Source organism: Mus musculus, chromosome 12, assembly GCF_000001635.26.
Source record: "Mus musculus strain C57BL/6J chromosome 12, GRCm38.p6 C57BL/6J".
NCBI classification, from domain to species: Eukaryota; Metazoa; Chordata; class Mammalia; order Rodentia; family Muridae; genus Mus; species Mus musculus.
In genome coordinates this window covers 110,072,876-110,088,443 of record NC_000078.6, presented here as the reverse complement: position 1 = coordinate 110,088,443, position 15,568 = coordinate 110,072,876, and the positions used below count along the sequence as shown (strand labels likewise).

Below are 15,568 nucleotides of genomic sequence, written 5' to 3'. Positions count from 1 at the left end.
GAGATGCTGAAGAGTAAACCAGAAAGAAAAAGAGCATCCTGCTCCCTGGTCCTTCCTGTATCTTCTAGCAGTTCATGAAAGGAGGGCCATCAAGCAATGCGTGAGAGAGCTCGTGGGTTTGGTTGCAGGGAGACTCCATCATAGACCCTCACTGACTCTTGTGGTCTGGCACTCATTACAGAACCTCTTTGAGGCTCGATTTTCTTGTTTTCATATCTGGGACAGGGACACAGAAGTCCCTCAAAATCTTTGGTCTTGCTTTCCATGGCTTTAGTCACCCACTGTCAACTGCAGCCTGGAAATGCTGTCTGGAAAGTTCAAGAAACAAAACAAAACAAAACAAAAACAAAAAAAAAGAGTCAAAAGTTTTTCACCCATCCTCCCCCAACCCCCATTCTGAGCAGTGTGATGCAATCTTGCAACTCCCTGCTGGGTCACAACCAGGATGTGAGTCAGCCCTCTGCCCTTCACTTCCAAGATGTACTTCAAGCCACCATCCCCTCATTGATCTACTGGAGAGCAAGGACCACATGAGGACCACATTGATTCAAATCTTTTGTAATGTATTATAATTGCCTATCTTGTTATGCTATTACTAATGTCTCAGATTAAACTAATTTGATTAAATTAATTAGTTTAGGTTTTATTCCAGGTCTGTAACTATAAAGACAAATTTTCTGTAGGATTTGATTACTATCCATTCTCATGTAACCCTGGGGGGTCCTAAAGCATAGCCCTTTGAGATGGGGGTATCCTACACCCTGGATTCAGGGTGATCTCTGACATCCTCTTAGCTCCAGAGAGTGATGCTTTGCTGTGTTTTGTGTGGCCCTATTTACTTGGAATCACCAGACTGAAGAGGTGGCGTGTATTACCTGGGGACTGTCAGGAACCTGTTCTTGCTGCCACGTAAGAGCAGGCCTAGGAACTGTCCTCTTATGGAGGAAGGCTACAAACAGGACTGTATGATTTGTAGTGATATTCTTGTGACCACACAGGCCTAAGTGGCAGATCTGGCCTGGGGACCAGCTGCCCCTCTACCCTTTTCCTTCTGTTAGGCAGCTATTTGCCCCCAGCACATCTGGGCCAGCTGCCCCTGCTGTTTGGCTAATTTCAGACACACTTTGTAAAAATCTTGCTGTCCTGAAGGTTAGGAGTTTTGGTCAGCTGGGAATTTTCTCTTGCTTTTTTTTTTTCTTTCTGGATTGTTATTTTACATCAATAAAAAAAATGAAAAGAATTTAATTCATCACTAAGTGCTGGGGGAAAAGAATCCAGCAAGGGAGACATGGCCAAAGAACAGTATGAAACTAGAAGCGGGCCTGATAGAGGCCACTAGGCCGAGGGCTGCTGGGAGGGCTGCTGCCCTGGCTGTTGGGTTCTTGAGACATATGGCTACTTGGCAAGTGTCTTAGGGTTTTACTGCTGTGAGCAGACACCATGAACAAGGAAACTCTTAGAAGAACAACATTTAATTGGGGCTGGCTTTCAGGCTCAGAAGTTCAGTCCATTGTCATCAAGGTGGGAGCATCCAGGCAGGCATGGTGTAGGAGGAGCTGAGAGTTCTACATCTTCATCTGAAGGCTACTAGCAGAATACTGACTTCCAGGCAGCTAGGAGAGTCTTAACGCCCATGCCCACGGTAATGCATCTACTCCAACAAGGCCACACCCACTCCAACAAGGCCACACCCACTCCAACAAGGCCACACCCACTCCAACAAGATCACACCTTCTAATAGTGCCACTCCCTGGGCCAAGCATATACAAACCATCACAGCCAGTGTTCACAAGAAAATCACATGCGCCAGCCCTGAAGTTAGGTGTGAGATGATTTGGAAACTGAGGTTCCTCCAAAGTTTATGTGGAGATAGGGGTCCTGACTCAGTGGTATTAGACAGGGCTTTCAAGGGGTGGTTAAGTCTGAGGCCTCCGTCCTCATGGGCACAATTTGTGTCCTTACTGAGGGGCTTGTGACACGTGTGCTTCCTTTCCCTCTGTCACAAGAGGATCATGGGTAAGGCATTGCCTTGGAACCCAAAGCAGCCCTCACTGAATGTTCTGGGTCATTGCTCTTCCCAGCCTCTGGGATGGCAAGAGGTAAGTAGGCTCGGGTGTCAGGGACAGGGATGTACTGAGATGGGGCAGTGCGCATTCATGCAGTGTGCTTCGGGGTCTCCATCAGACGAGCACAGGCGGTCCAGGAGACTGATGGGGGTAAGGTGGATTGGACACCCATCCCACCATGGCTGGTGCTGACGTGTGCTCTCAGCTCTAGGCCTTGTAGGGAGAGGTACAGTGGCTTGGTGTGGGCTCTCTGTGGGGCCTGGAGAAGCTGTGACCCTTCCTATACCCCGTGGTTTACATGCCAATATGAGTCCATGCTCTGGTTATGGCCCTCTCTGTACCTGGGCAGGGCCATGCAAGCATCAGGGTGTGTGTCTAGCCCAGTCGTGAAGGACAGAGGCTGGAGGGCTGCCATTCTGGGTCTTGTTTATGTGATTAATTTTCTAAGGTTTGTGAAGGGGCATTTTCTATGCTGGACAATCTTGTCCTCACTAAAGTGCCTGGTGCCCACACCTCTGGGATGTAGCTCTCAGGAATCTGTCCTGTCCTTGTTTCTGTGTGTCTCACATGCTCCACAGACACCCCCTGCCCTGGCACATGCGCTGGGATTGTGTTGACTTCCTCATGTGAGAATGTCCATGGCTGGAAGCTTGCTTGCCTTCCTCCATGCCTAGTGCTGTGTCTGGGCTTCTCTAGACGAATCTAGAACTACTGTTGGACAAATAACCCATCTATGCAATGAAATACAATTTCCAGGGCAGGTGGAAAAGTCTCTGGTGCTAATGTTGAGAATCTTCCATGCTAAACATATTTTTCAAGGCCGAAAACCAGGCAGGATTCTGATGAAACTGAGCCATTCTTCGCATGGTGATAGACATGTTTAGCCATGGGGCTGTGTGGGGGTATCCACAGCCCTGTATTGAATAGGAGATTGGGAATCATATCATCAGTGATCAGGAAGACATCAGAAAGCAGAGGCCAGGGTTGGCAGACGAGGAGGTTGGATGGTGGTGTTTCCAGAGTGTATGAGAAACAGGCTCTCTTCCAGCTGACTTGAAGTCTATACTTCCCTTTCCTCTCCCCTATGTGACACTAGATCATCCATGATGTCCACTCTCTCCCAGTGTCTCCCAGTTCATCCTTAGGTTAATCAAGAACTCCTGACCTGCTGGCTCAGCCACCTGCCCCATACAACATAAGCAGCAGGGTCGGGTGGTGGGAGGGATGAAGGCGGCTCCTGCTCTTGTCTGCCTGATTTCCTCCTTTCCTCAAACCCTGGTCTCCAAGCACAGGGGATGGGACAGGGACGAAGAGGCTCACAGAGGAGCAGAGAAGCTGTAGTTGTCTCCTGTTCACCCAGCACTGCAAAGCCAGGAGGAATCAGGGGAAGTCAGAGACACTCATTTCATTTGAAACTTGGGTGGGACCAAGGCAGGAACCCCAGGAAGAGGTTTTCTCCTGGAAAGCTGAATGTCTTTGTCAGAGAAACCTCCAGTAGCGCTGCGCTACCCCGAGTGACACACAGACAGGATCCCATAATGACAGAAGACCTGGGAGGGAAGAACTGCCTCTCCACCTACCTCAACTCGCCTTACTTCAGGAGAACGCTGGTCCTAGCTATTCATTCAGCCATTTACACTCCTCGGTGACCCTCGGTGTAGAAGCTGAGGTTTGGCTTGGGGCCCACTCCCTCCTCTATCTTTGTTCCCCCTGTTTGCTATGGTTTAAGACTTTAACTGACACCTGTCAGTCATGTGGACACATTTCTGTGGACAGTGCACAGATCCACTTCAGAGAGAGGGGGGGTATCAGTACTCCATCACCTCAAACATTTAGCGTCTCTTGCTGGGGAAACAGTCAAAAATCTCTTCCAGCTATTTTGAAATACACAGTACATGTTTTTGTTACTTTAAAAACTTTAAATGTGTTATACAATTTCCACACCATTTACATAATGAATTAGATTATGTAAGTGACACCATATATTTATATATAAGCATAGTCTACCTTTTCTTGTTAAGATCTTGTGTATGTGTGTGTGTGTATGTGGAGAAATGTACCCGACATAAGTTACCCTGTGGTGGTGGATGGGCGCTCCCATCGCCACCGTCCACCTCCAGAAAACTTCCATCTTCCTGAGCTGAAACTGTCCCCATTTAACACCAATCCTGCCTTGTGTTCTTCCACCAGGGCCTGGAAATGGTCATCCTATTTCTTGCTTCTATAACCCTGGTTAAAGGCTAGACTGTCCTCTGGTCCCTTTTCCTGGAGTGTCTAACCTTTAAGTCTATGGCCCTACTGGGAGGCCACCCACAGTGTGCCCAGGACCACACAGTGGATGAGCTATATAGTTCTGGAGGGGGTTCCACTGGAGATTTCTAGGACTCTACAAAGCCTCTGTGTTTCTGTCTTTCTTCTCGGGTGTAGGGACTTATGGGATGTGACAAGCAGACAGAGAAACCCTCATGTTATAGGACAGACATTTATCACAATCCACAAGCACTCTGTTCCTCTGGCCACTCATAACTTAAATTTCCCCGTGCTCCCCCCATCCCTGCACACTTGACATGGAGGTATGAGGGTGCTGCAGTCAGCTCACCTCCCCAGAAGGATTCCCAAAGCCCTGGTGGCCCAGGACTAGTCTCTGCTGGAAGGGTGTCTGTTTATTCCTCTCTCACCATTTCTCCGGGAACTGATCTTTCCCAGTCATGGCTGGGGTCACATTGGGACAGCTGACCCTCAGCTCTCCTGAGATGGTTTAGGAGCCCGCAGGCAGCGTTCTGCTTTGAGTAGCAAGATTCCTGGCTGGACATGAAAGGAAAGATTATAACAGCCCATTTTCTCCAGGCGGCTTACCCTTGATTCAGTGAGAATCAAGGAAGAAGAGGGAAAGAAATAAAGCATCTTCATCCATCCTTCCTTCCTCCTTGCCTTACTCCACCAGCCACCATGCCCTGCTGAGGCTGGTAAGGACCCAAGAGGGTGAGGGGCACACTGCACTTGAGCAGATACACACGTATACTTCGATGAAGCCCTCTGCAGTGCGGTCTAGGTGTGCACAGAGCGGCAGCCACGGTGCCTGTCCCATGCAGCACAGCCAGTGAGTGACAGAGCTCAGATGAAGGCCAGATCCGGCTGGATAACACCTAGGCGCCTTCCTCCCTGCTGTTTGTCCCCACCCCACCCCCGTGGACTGAGGGGCTGGGCTTTGCCTGGACACGATGTTCTCTGTAACATCAAATGAGCTTGTATAACCATGTGACTGTGCGGTGAGTAGACACTGAGTGTGTGGGCCCTGGCTGGGGTCAGGCCAGGTCACGCCACAGTCCCATGCTGCACTCAGAAGGATCCCGAGCCAGCAGCAGCCCCCTCACCCATGAGTGACCCGGCCGGGAAGGGGACGGTGAGGCAGCCAAGGCTTGCTCTGATTTATGGAGGGTGGTGGCCCTCGGCATCCCGTTGATACAACCCTTTCAAACTCCTGCTTGCTGGCTCTGCTGCAGGCTCTCGGGCTGGCCCTGCCACGGCTGGGCTCGACCTGCACCTATTTTGAGCATTTTGATGTTTTCATAGGGACTGTGGGGAAGATGGCTTAGGTCTATCTCCCTCTTCCAGCCCTTCGAGGGTGGCATGATTCCGAAAAGGAGGGGGGAGGGGGAAAGGCTCCAGATTTTGTCCATTCTTACTCTCTTTGCAAGGATCCCGCAGAGCCCTCTGAGGACCCTCGTTCTGAGAAGTGAACTCTGGTACACCCGGGCCCATAAGTGGGTCTGCTGAGGCCAACTTTAAAAACATACTGACATTCCGGTGCCTTTCCACCTTAGAACAGTAATTCATCAGTGAAATGGAAACTGTTGAGGTAACCGAGAATGCTAGCCTTCTACACTCCTAAGTGAGAGGTTTCAGAAGAGAGGCTCCTCTTGGCCCCAGAGTCAGCTGATGCTGCCTGCACTGCTCAAGGGCTGGGCCTGGAGTCTGCCATGAATTGACATTGCAGGGCTGTGTGGGGGGCCTCATGTGTGACTCATCAGATGTTATGCTGGGACAGGTCCCTTCATGAGTCTTAGTGGAGGGATGGGGGATGGAGGGGAGAGGGGTGGGAGTGCTCAGGGGGTGTGGTGGGGGTGGAGAGTGGGACAGAGCAGGATTCTGGAATCTTACATCCAGATTTAAGGGTTCTTACATGTGCCTGGCTGTGGTTGGTGCAGATTGGTAGTCAAAGGCGGTCAAGCCTCCAAGGAAGTCAACCCAGCTACTGTAGTAATGGATGCCAAATGATGATAGTGGAAGCTGAGGTGGGAGCTGGAAGCAGAAGTTGCAGCATGCTCTCAGCTTGATATGTGAGGCATTTCAGGGAAAGTCTGAGGAGGTCCTGAAGTGGGGGATGGGTGGCCAAGGGCTTGACACAGACAGCTTGGAGTGCCTTACTGAAGGTTGCAGGTCTTGCCTTTAAGGCAGCAAAACAGCCTCTGTGTGTGTGTGTGTGTGTGTGTGTGTGTGTGTGTGTGTGTGTGTGTACCATGTGCAGATGGACATACACACACATGTGGAGGTCAGAGGTCAACACTGGCATCCTTCCTCAGGCACTGTCTATCTTGCTTTTAAGACAGGGTCTCTTATGTCAATGTTCTGAAGTTCGGCCAGACGAGGCTGCCTGGTCAAGTAAGACCTGGACCTGCCTGCCTCCCCATGGTTCTTGTGGTAGTTTGAATAAGATTGGTCTTCATAGGCTCATCTATTTTAGTGCTTGGTCATTAGGGAGGGAGTCGTAGTGTTTCTTCGGGAAACTAGACCATTGATTAAGACAGGACTTGGTATGCGGAGCAGAGTATTGCTGTGACAGGTGTGGCCTTGCTTCTTGTTGGCACAATGTGGGCTTTGGAACTTTGGGTTAGGATAGCAGTTGGATGCTTTATGTGGGGCTTGATGGACCTAAACAGTAGAAGCATGGGAGACAGTGGTGCTGAGAGTAATGTAGATTCTGATGACCCAACTCAAGAGGTTTCAGAGGAGAAGAATATTAATCAGTGGCCTAGAGACTATTCTTGTGATATTTTGGCAAAGACTGTGGTTGCTTTCTCCTCTTGTCCAAAAAAAAAATCTATTTGAGGTTAAACTGAAGTGTTTTTGGAGTAATGGCATTGGCAGAGGAGATTTCAAGGCAGCCTAGTATTGACTACATTGTGAGGTGGTTAGTGCCACTCTTATACAGATCTATCAAGAAGGAATAGGATCAAGCAGAATGAGGGAAATATAAACTGTAGTTAGCAGAGAAAAAGAGCAGCAGCAAGCGTGGCAAATCTACACCCAGGGCTCAAGGAAATACGAATCCTAAGTAGATACGCTCAGGGCTCAAGGATGGAATAAAGGAGTGGAGGCCTTAGAGCAAGCCCCCATCCAGCTAAGCTTATGACTTGTGAAAAATCGACTAAAGAAAACCTTAAGAAGTGAAGGAAACCATCAATAAGAGAATGCAGGTCCAAATGTAACTGAATAGGGCAGAGGGCAGGAGGGGCGTGTTCCAGCATCAACAAGTAACAACACGGCAGCTTCAGCCAAATGGTTTTGGCTTTAGAGTCAAAGATACAGGAAAGGGGCCATGAAGTCTTTCTCTGCAACCAAGGAAAGCCACTGAGGCCAGACCCATGTCATGGGTTTCTCTGCATGGAAGCCTAGAGAGGCTAGTGAAACTGTGAAGTTGAAGTCTGGATTGCCTTGGAGACCATAAGACACTGTTGATGAGCCATTGGGTATTTGTTGTAGAAATGTGTTAATGGAGGGGAACCAGCTCAAGAGAGAAGTGTGCTTCAGTCAACATGGCTGAAGGGAGTTGGAGATCTGAAGAGCCCTTTGACAGCAGACGGAGATGTGGAGTTTTCAGTCTTGTTTTGGTCCAGGATTTCTTCCCTTCCCTCCCCTTTGGAGTAGTAATTAATGTATACCCTGTATCATTGTATACTGGAAGTATATGATCTACTTTTTAATTTTGATTTTATAGGGGAATCACAGTTAAGAGATTTCCATGAGTCTTACAGGAGACTTTGAGCTCTGGGCTTTCAAACAGCGTTGAGATGCTTTTAAACTTGGACTCTTCCATCATCAGGAGTACTTCTGTGTCCCGAGCAAGTGAGTGGTAGGGTAGCGCTTTCTATGTGACGCAGGAGAATGTGTGCAAACAGGGGATGGGCAGGAAGGAACAGTACTGGAGGGGTGTGTGATCTCAGTCAGAGATGGGAGGCTCACACCATGTCTGGATCTGACCATTTGCAGAGCATCCTCCGGGTAGCAAGGCTTCAGGCATTCTCAGGATTCTGGAGATGAGTAGGTGAGTGTTCACAGGGCACTGTCACCACAAGACAAAAGGGAAAGGTGGCCTGGGTAATCAGCTGCAAAGCCACGGTCACTCCCATTTAGTAAATGAGATTGTGAACACTCAAGATTTGTTGACAATTTCCAGATCCACTTTGAGGATAGCAGTGGGGTCAACTTACACCTAGCCCCCATTTGTCTTCAGCTTCACCAAATATTTTAAAAGAAAACTTTCCAAAATAAAGGATTTATGTTCTAAATACCACAGCTTCAAGTAGGGTGATGAAATCTCCATCCATCCTGCTGCATGTCACCCAGGACATAAGTCATTCTTTCTCCTGTGCATCCACACTGTATACACTACCAACCCGTTAGTTATTGTGTGGCCATCTTTGTTATTGGATTGACGATTGAGTATCTCAGTATTTATTCGAGAAACCATAACTTTTTCTTAATAATGGCTGTAACATCCAAGAGCAATGATGTTGGCTAACTTAGAGGGAATTGTGCTCATTTTAAGATCGTTATTAGTTATTGTTGATAATCTCTAGCAGTGCTTGACTTATAAATTAAACTTATCATATGTATTATATGTAGGGGAAAACTATATTGTATAGGGTCTCAGTGTATGTAGGCACTTGCTGGAGGGGCTTGGAAAGAGTCTCCCATGAGTCTGTGAGGACTGCTGTGTGGTTGGCCACCATTTCTTATGGCTATGAGAAGTTTCACCTCCATTTTCTATGCAATGACCCTTCCCTGGGAACCCCTGGCAGTTGGGCTGGCATTTCTTCTCCAGTCTTGACTTTCACAGGGGTAGTGTATATGTGTGTATCTGTTACTGTGGGCTTTTTCTGAGGTAAGAGACCATTTTGAACTTAAACATTTAATTTCTTTTCAGACCCTTATACATGAATACTGTACTTATGTTATTTGGCCCCTCCCCTCCCCTTCAGACTCCTCCTGTACCCCCTTCCAATTTACCACCTCTTCTTTAGTTAATATTATCACTGCATATGTGTGTAGTACATGTATAACACCAGCTGAGTTCATTTAGTGTTGATTTGGATAACCTATTGGGGGAGCTTGTCCCTGAGAAGATGGATTCTCATCCTCTCTCTCTCTCTCTCTCTCTCTCTCTCTCTCTCTCTCTCTCTCTCTCTCTCTCTCTCCCCCTCCCTCTCTCCCCCTCCCTCTCTCCCTCCCTCCCCCCTCCCCCCTCCCCCTTGGCAGTCATCAGTTGTCTAGGAGTAAGGTTTTATGTGATTCCCTCTTTCCACATTGGCAGTTGACATGTCAACTGGTGCTGTGTTCGCGTCTTGTTTCGGAGCCCATACTGTTGAGATTTCCTGGGTACAGCATCCCTGCCATCTCTACCGCAAGCGTCCTGAGCCTCTGGATCTTCTGCCGTTCTGTGATGTCCCCCCTGAATCTTAAGTGTAGGAGTTATATGGTAAGTGTATCCGTTGGAGCTAGCTACTTCATGGTCACTTATTTTATCTCAGTAATAGCCTTTTAAGCCAGTATGAGTCTGAGCTGTTGACATGCGTGGTTCAGGGACCCAGAAACGTCTGGAGAAACCACAGCTGCTTCTCACAGCTGCAGACCAGTGGCCATGCCTTTTCCCAACACTGCCGGCGCAACCCAGCCATGTTCGAAGCCCAGCCCACTCTCCCCCGGGCTTCTGGGTGTACTCTGACCTTAATCCACCCCTTTGGTAAGATTTATTAATTACCGTACTGGAGACGGCATTGTGCCAAGAAGTTCAAAGCATCTTCTAGCCTTAACCCATTAATCCCATTAGCATCCCAGAGTGATCGGGAAGGCTATGGTGGGTCCTGTGATTCCAACCACCCTGCAGCGGAGTACTCCGGAGTCCAGAGCTTGGCCTGGATGTCCTTGGTGAGTCAACTCGAGTCTGGAAGGGGAGCCGAGTTTCTCAACTCAGGCCAAGGGCCGTGCTGCCAGGGCAGACTTCCTTCCTCACAAAACAGCCATTGTCCACGCCTCCAAAGATGCTCCCATCCTCAACACAAGCAGATGTCAGAATCCAGGCGCCAGTGGCCTTAGCCACAGCAGCAGCAGCCCCTTCATCTTTAGGGTATCTCCTTTCTATGAGGCTCCTTTGCCCCAAACAGCTGACCCCACCACCCACAGATGGCTTCAGAGTCACAGCATGGGTGGCATTTGTCACCTGTTCAGGGTGTGGCATAGCTATATAGTCCCAAGGGGCCTACCTACCCGGGCAGGGCTGCTCTCTGGGATGCTGGGGAGGGGACCCACTGCCTGAGGGAGTCAGACAAGGAGAAAACAAGATGTTCCTTCTCCTGCTTGGGTTGCCCTTGACCTCAGGATACTACGCTGTTTTCAATCTTCAGTCCAAGTTTTGTCCAAGAACTTGGTGAAGCTAGTGAAGGGTGTGTTTGTGTGTGTGTGTGTGTGTGTGTGTGTGTGTGTGTATGTGTAAACAAGTGTATTTTTCTGGCCAGATGTTTCATTTTTGTCCTGGTCTTTCAGGGCTGTGCCATTGAGCTGTCCCGCTGAGGCTGAATAAATCTTTGTTTTATGGCCTCTTTGGTCTTTTACAACCAAAGGCCCCAGGAAGGAGTCAGAGCTAGCTGTCCTTCTGGTCTCAACCTTGATTGACCTCTCAAATGCACAGCGAGCTAACTGGCTCTGAGATAGCCTTGGAGCTGCTCTGAAATCAGATTGGCAAAGTCCCAGATGTGGTGCTGGCATGGATAAGCATGGCTGGAGTGCAATCAGCAGGCTCAGTGCCTCGCAGCAGGACCCCACTAAACGTATGGGCATGGTTTTCATTCATGGTGACCAGGGGTGCCTTAGCAGTGCCTGAGGCTATGGTGGCCCTGTGCATTTTATCTCCAGCCTGCTTTTAAACACATGAAAAGTGAGACCTCAGAACGACTTCATACTGTCTGTGAATTGTTCCCACGTGGGGCGCTGGTTAAAGCAGGCGCAGCTATAGGTAGAAGCATGAAGTGTGGAAGAAGTCTGCACAGCACACAGAGCACAGGGCCCAGGCTCATTCTAGACATATGAAGCAAGGATCCTGGCAAAGGCACAGCCTTGTGAACTGTTGTGAGCTATCCAGTCACAGCCAAATAGAGGATTACATGTGTCGGGATGAGAGGGATGGAGCCTGTCTCTGTTTCTTGAATAGGTTTCCATGTCCAGAGAGATGTGCTTATGGTCAGTCTTAAAAGTTGTATATTAGCCCCTGTGACATAGCAGACGTCAGATCTAGGTGTGGTCAAGGTCTTCAGTGAGGCAGGGCCACGGTCACTCACTCCCTGTTGGCCTCTCTGTGACCCTGGCTTGCCTACAGTGCCAACCAGGAAATGAGGCCCTGCTGTGCCCTACAGCCATACATAGACCTGCTGCTGCTCATGGTGATGGTGATGGTGATGGTGATGATGATGTCCAAGGCTGGGTGATGCACACAGAAGATGGCTCCATCTCTTCCTCTGCATCCTAGGAAGCCTACTGCTCACCGATTTCTGACGAAGAGTCCGAATGAGCTGAATCGTCGTCGTATCCACTGGGAACCTCAGAAACTGTAGCTTTGAGGGGAAGGGGGCTTCAGAATGCTAATAACATAGCACCCACCATTTTAACTGTTTAAAAACTGTGCCGTATGATGACCTTAAGTGTGTTCCTCATGTTCACAGTCTTCATCACGATTCTGTTTCAGACCTTTTTTCTCATTATCCCAAAAGGTCCTAGCCATCTCCTTGTAACTCCCTCCCAGCCCTTGGCGCCTGGTGACCTGCTTCCTTTCTCGACAGCTTTGCCCACTGTGGGATTCTGTAGCAATTGCCTTTCTTCTCCTGGCTTCTCTCTCTAAGCCTTGTGTTCCCAAGGCTCATTCTGCAGTGGGAAGGACAGTGACTGTACAGGCTGCTGCTTGGCTCTGGGAACCCCACTGGGCTATGTCCCTGGGGATGGCCATGGTGTATATATTCAGTGCCCTTTTACATAGTTTTATCTGGTTTGCTGCATGTAGTCCTTGCAGCACCTGATGGGCTCCTCGTTGCTCTTGTCTGATTTGATAGTGTGGTGGTTTGAGTAAGAACGGCCCCCATAGACTCATATATTTTAATGCCTAGTCATCATGGAGCGGTGGCACTATTTGAAAAGAATTAGGAGGTGTGGCCTTGTTGGAGGAAGGGTGTCACTGGGGGTGGGCTTTGAGATTTCAAAAGCCCATGCTAGGCCCAGTGCCTCTTTCTTGGCTGGTGGATCAGGATACAGTTCTCAGTTATTGTTACTGTTATTATGTTATATGTGTCTCTGTGTTCCTTGCCATGATGATAATGTACTACATCTCTGAAACTGTAAGCAAGCCCCCACCCTGCTCTTATAAGAGTGCCCTTGGATATGGTATCTCTTGACAACCATAGAACAGAGACTAAGATGGAGAGACAAGGGAACTCAGAGCAAAGGTCAACTGTCTGATGTCATACAGCTGACAAAAGGTGGCTCAGACATTGAGAGGGTTTCACTCTGGCATCTGGACTGTCCTTCTTCAAGGCTTCTAGTTAGTAGTGGAGGGTATTAGATAGCATTGTGTCTTAGTTAGGGTTTTACTGCTGTGAACAAACACCATGACCAAGACAAGTCTTATAAAGGCAACATTTAATCAGGACTGGCTTACAGATTCAGAGGTTCAGTCCATTATTATCAAGGTGGGAGCATGGCAGCATACAGGTGGGCATGGTACAGGAGGAGCTGAGAGTTCTACATCTTCATCTGAAGGCTGCTAGTGGAAGACTGACTTCCAGGCAGGTAGGATTGAGGGGCGTTAAAGCCAACGCCCACAGTGACACTCCTATTCCAACAAGGCCACACCTATTCCAACAGGGCCATGCTTTCAAATACTGCCACTCCCTCAGCCAAGCATATACAAACCACCACACAGTGCTTCCCTCATTTCCAGCTCCACAGAGCTCAGGCCCCTGTTGAACCTGCTGCAGTTCGTCAGGCACACACAGCAATGTGCTGGTGTTACTCATTTTAAGGTGTGTCTGTTAGTTTTCTTGTTGTAACGACTGCCGACAAGAGCGTCTTGAGGAAGGAAGGGTTTGTTCTGGGTCACGGTGTGAAGGCGCAGTCCAGCATGTCAGATAAGAAAAAGCAGCTCTGACTGGGGCAGGCAGCAGTGGTGTGAAGTGGCTGGTCACAAGAGCAGCTCTGGCTGTGGGGCAGGACTATGTAAAGGCAGGAACATATGGGACAGGAGTGGTGTGAAGTGGCTGGTCATGACAAGCAGCTCTGGCTGTGGGGCAGGCAAGAATGGTATGAAGTGGCTGGTCATGATGAGCAGCTCTGACTGGGGCAGGCAGCAGTGGTGTGAAGTGGCTGGTCACAAGAGCAGCTCTGGCTGTGGGGCAGGACTATGTAAAGGCAGGAACATGTGGGACAGGAGTGGTGTGAAGTGGCTGGTTGTGACAAGCAGCTCTGGCTGTGGGGCAGGCAGGAATGGTGTGAAGTGGCTGGACGTGACGAGCAGCTCTGACTGGGGCAGGCAGGAGTGGTGTGAAGTGGCGGGTCACACTGCATGCTCAGGCAGGAAGCAGACTGCAGCGGGCTGGTCCTCAGCTCAGTTTCTCCTGTTTTCCTTTTTATTCAGTTTGGCACCCTAGCCCATGGGATAGTAGACCACAGTTGGGGTGTAGGGGGTGCCTTTTCACACACACAGATCTCTGGAAACATCCTCCTAGACATACCCAGAAGTGGGTCTTCTGGTTCTAGAACCTCCCAGATTGAAATTCAAGATTAAAGATCACAAGTCCACGCCTTATCAACTTGACTTCAAAACATAGCAGTTTGAAATTATAACATTCTATGCCCTGGTGCCCAAAAATCCCATGTTCATCCCAAAATGCAAAGTGTATTTAGTTCATTCCTGAACTTGTAAGATCTCCAAAACTATTTGAAAGTATCAGGTGCAGAGTTTCTTCTGAGACTCCAGCAAACTTTTAACCATGAAATTCTGTAAAATAAACAAATTACATACTTCCAATGTAGAATGATACAAAGTAAACATTTCCATTCAGAAAGGAGGGTATCAGAATGAAGCAAGGAAAGTTAAACTAAGCATGGCCAACGCCAACCCTTCAGGTCCCTGTCCAGCATACGGGGCTTGTGGGATCATTGCCCATAGAGTTTGTGGGAGCAATGCTCAGATCCCTGTGAGCCCAGACAGCCCCACCCTCCCAGCTCTACTGCTTTCAACACACATAGCCCTTTGCTTGGGATGGCCACACTCTGTGCCTGCATCTTTCCTAGGCAGACACCTCACAACCCTGACATCTCTACTGGGGGTCTCCACCGCACCTCAGGTGTCACCTTCCCAACATCATGCAGTGGTCTCTGGGGCCTCCATGTAGGGAATCAAGTGCTATACATTGCTCAGTCTCAGTAGCTTTCAGGAACCTGGATGCAAGCCTCCATGGAAAGCTCTCTCTTGCATCTCTCATGACTGCAAAACCAGTAGCCACATGAGCAACCATGCCAAGTTCTGCTGCCAGGTTGAGTGGTCCTCCTTGGGCCTCCTCAGACCTCTGCTGCCACAGCATCAGTGTGCCTTGGAGACTGACCTGGAAATACTTCCTAAGTCAGCCATTTTGGAGTAGAGGTGGTATAGTGGTGGTACTCTAAGTTCAGATAAATCAGAGAGGGTCATCTCCTCAGAGCAACTTTCCCTTTGTCCCAGTTCTAAATGTTTCTTTTCTGTCCCCCCTCCCCGGCATGGCTTTATAACTTAATGCAATTGAAAAAGATTTTTGGCATCTTTATTTTTTATTAAAATTTACACACAATATATTTCAGTCACATTTTCCCCTCCTCCAGCTCTCTACACACCCAACTTGATGTCCTTTTTCTCTTTTTAAGCAAAATAAAACCACAAAGACAAAATCAAAACAAACAAATAAAAGATCAAGAAGACAAAAGAAAAAAAGCAGAAATGAAACCAGTTCTATTGCAAAACAGAGCTATAGTAATGAAATAGCATGCTGTTGGCATAAAAACAGACACAATGATCAATGGAAGACAGGTGGGTGGAATTGAAGACCCAGATATAACTCCATATACCTGCAAGCATCTGTTGGCAAAAAAGCCTGGAGAAAAGCAACATTTCAATAAATAGTGCTGGCCAAACTGGGTGGCTACAC

The 15,568-nt window shown here is 48.6% G+C and overlaps 1 long non-coding RNA gene across 7 annotated transcripts in view; it reads left to right on the top strand.

Annotated features, from left to right (window-relative positions):
- The first annotated feature begins 488 nt into the window (after positions 1–488).
- The window catches only part of Gm34719, a 41,528-nt gene continuing 26,448 nt past the window's right edge, over positions 489–15,568 (top strand). The window contains exons 1-4 of one of the 7 annotated variants that reach the window (XR_381939.4): positions 2,036–2,099; positions 8,065–8,192; positions 8,337–8,391; positions 9,661–9,825. This is a non-coding gene — a long non-coding RNA (predicted gene, 34719). Of the gene's footprint in view, positions 559–2,023; positions 2,100–4,661; positions 5,470–8,064; positions 8,193–8,336; positions 8,392–9,660; positions 9,826–10,176; positions 10,275–11,718; positions 11,972–15,568 lie in introns of those variants that run through there. The other 6 variants (XR_873004.3, XR_873005.1, XR_873007.2 and 3 more) reach the window with 6 other exon arrangements.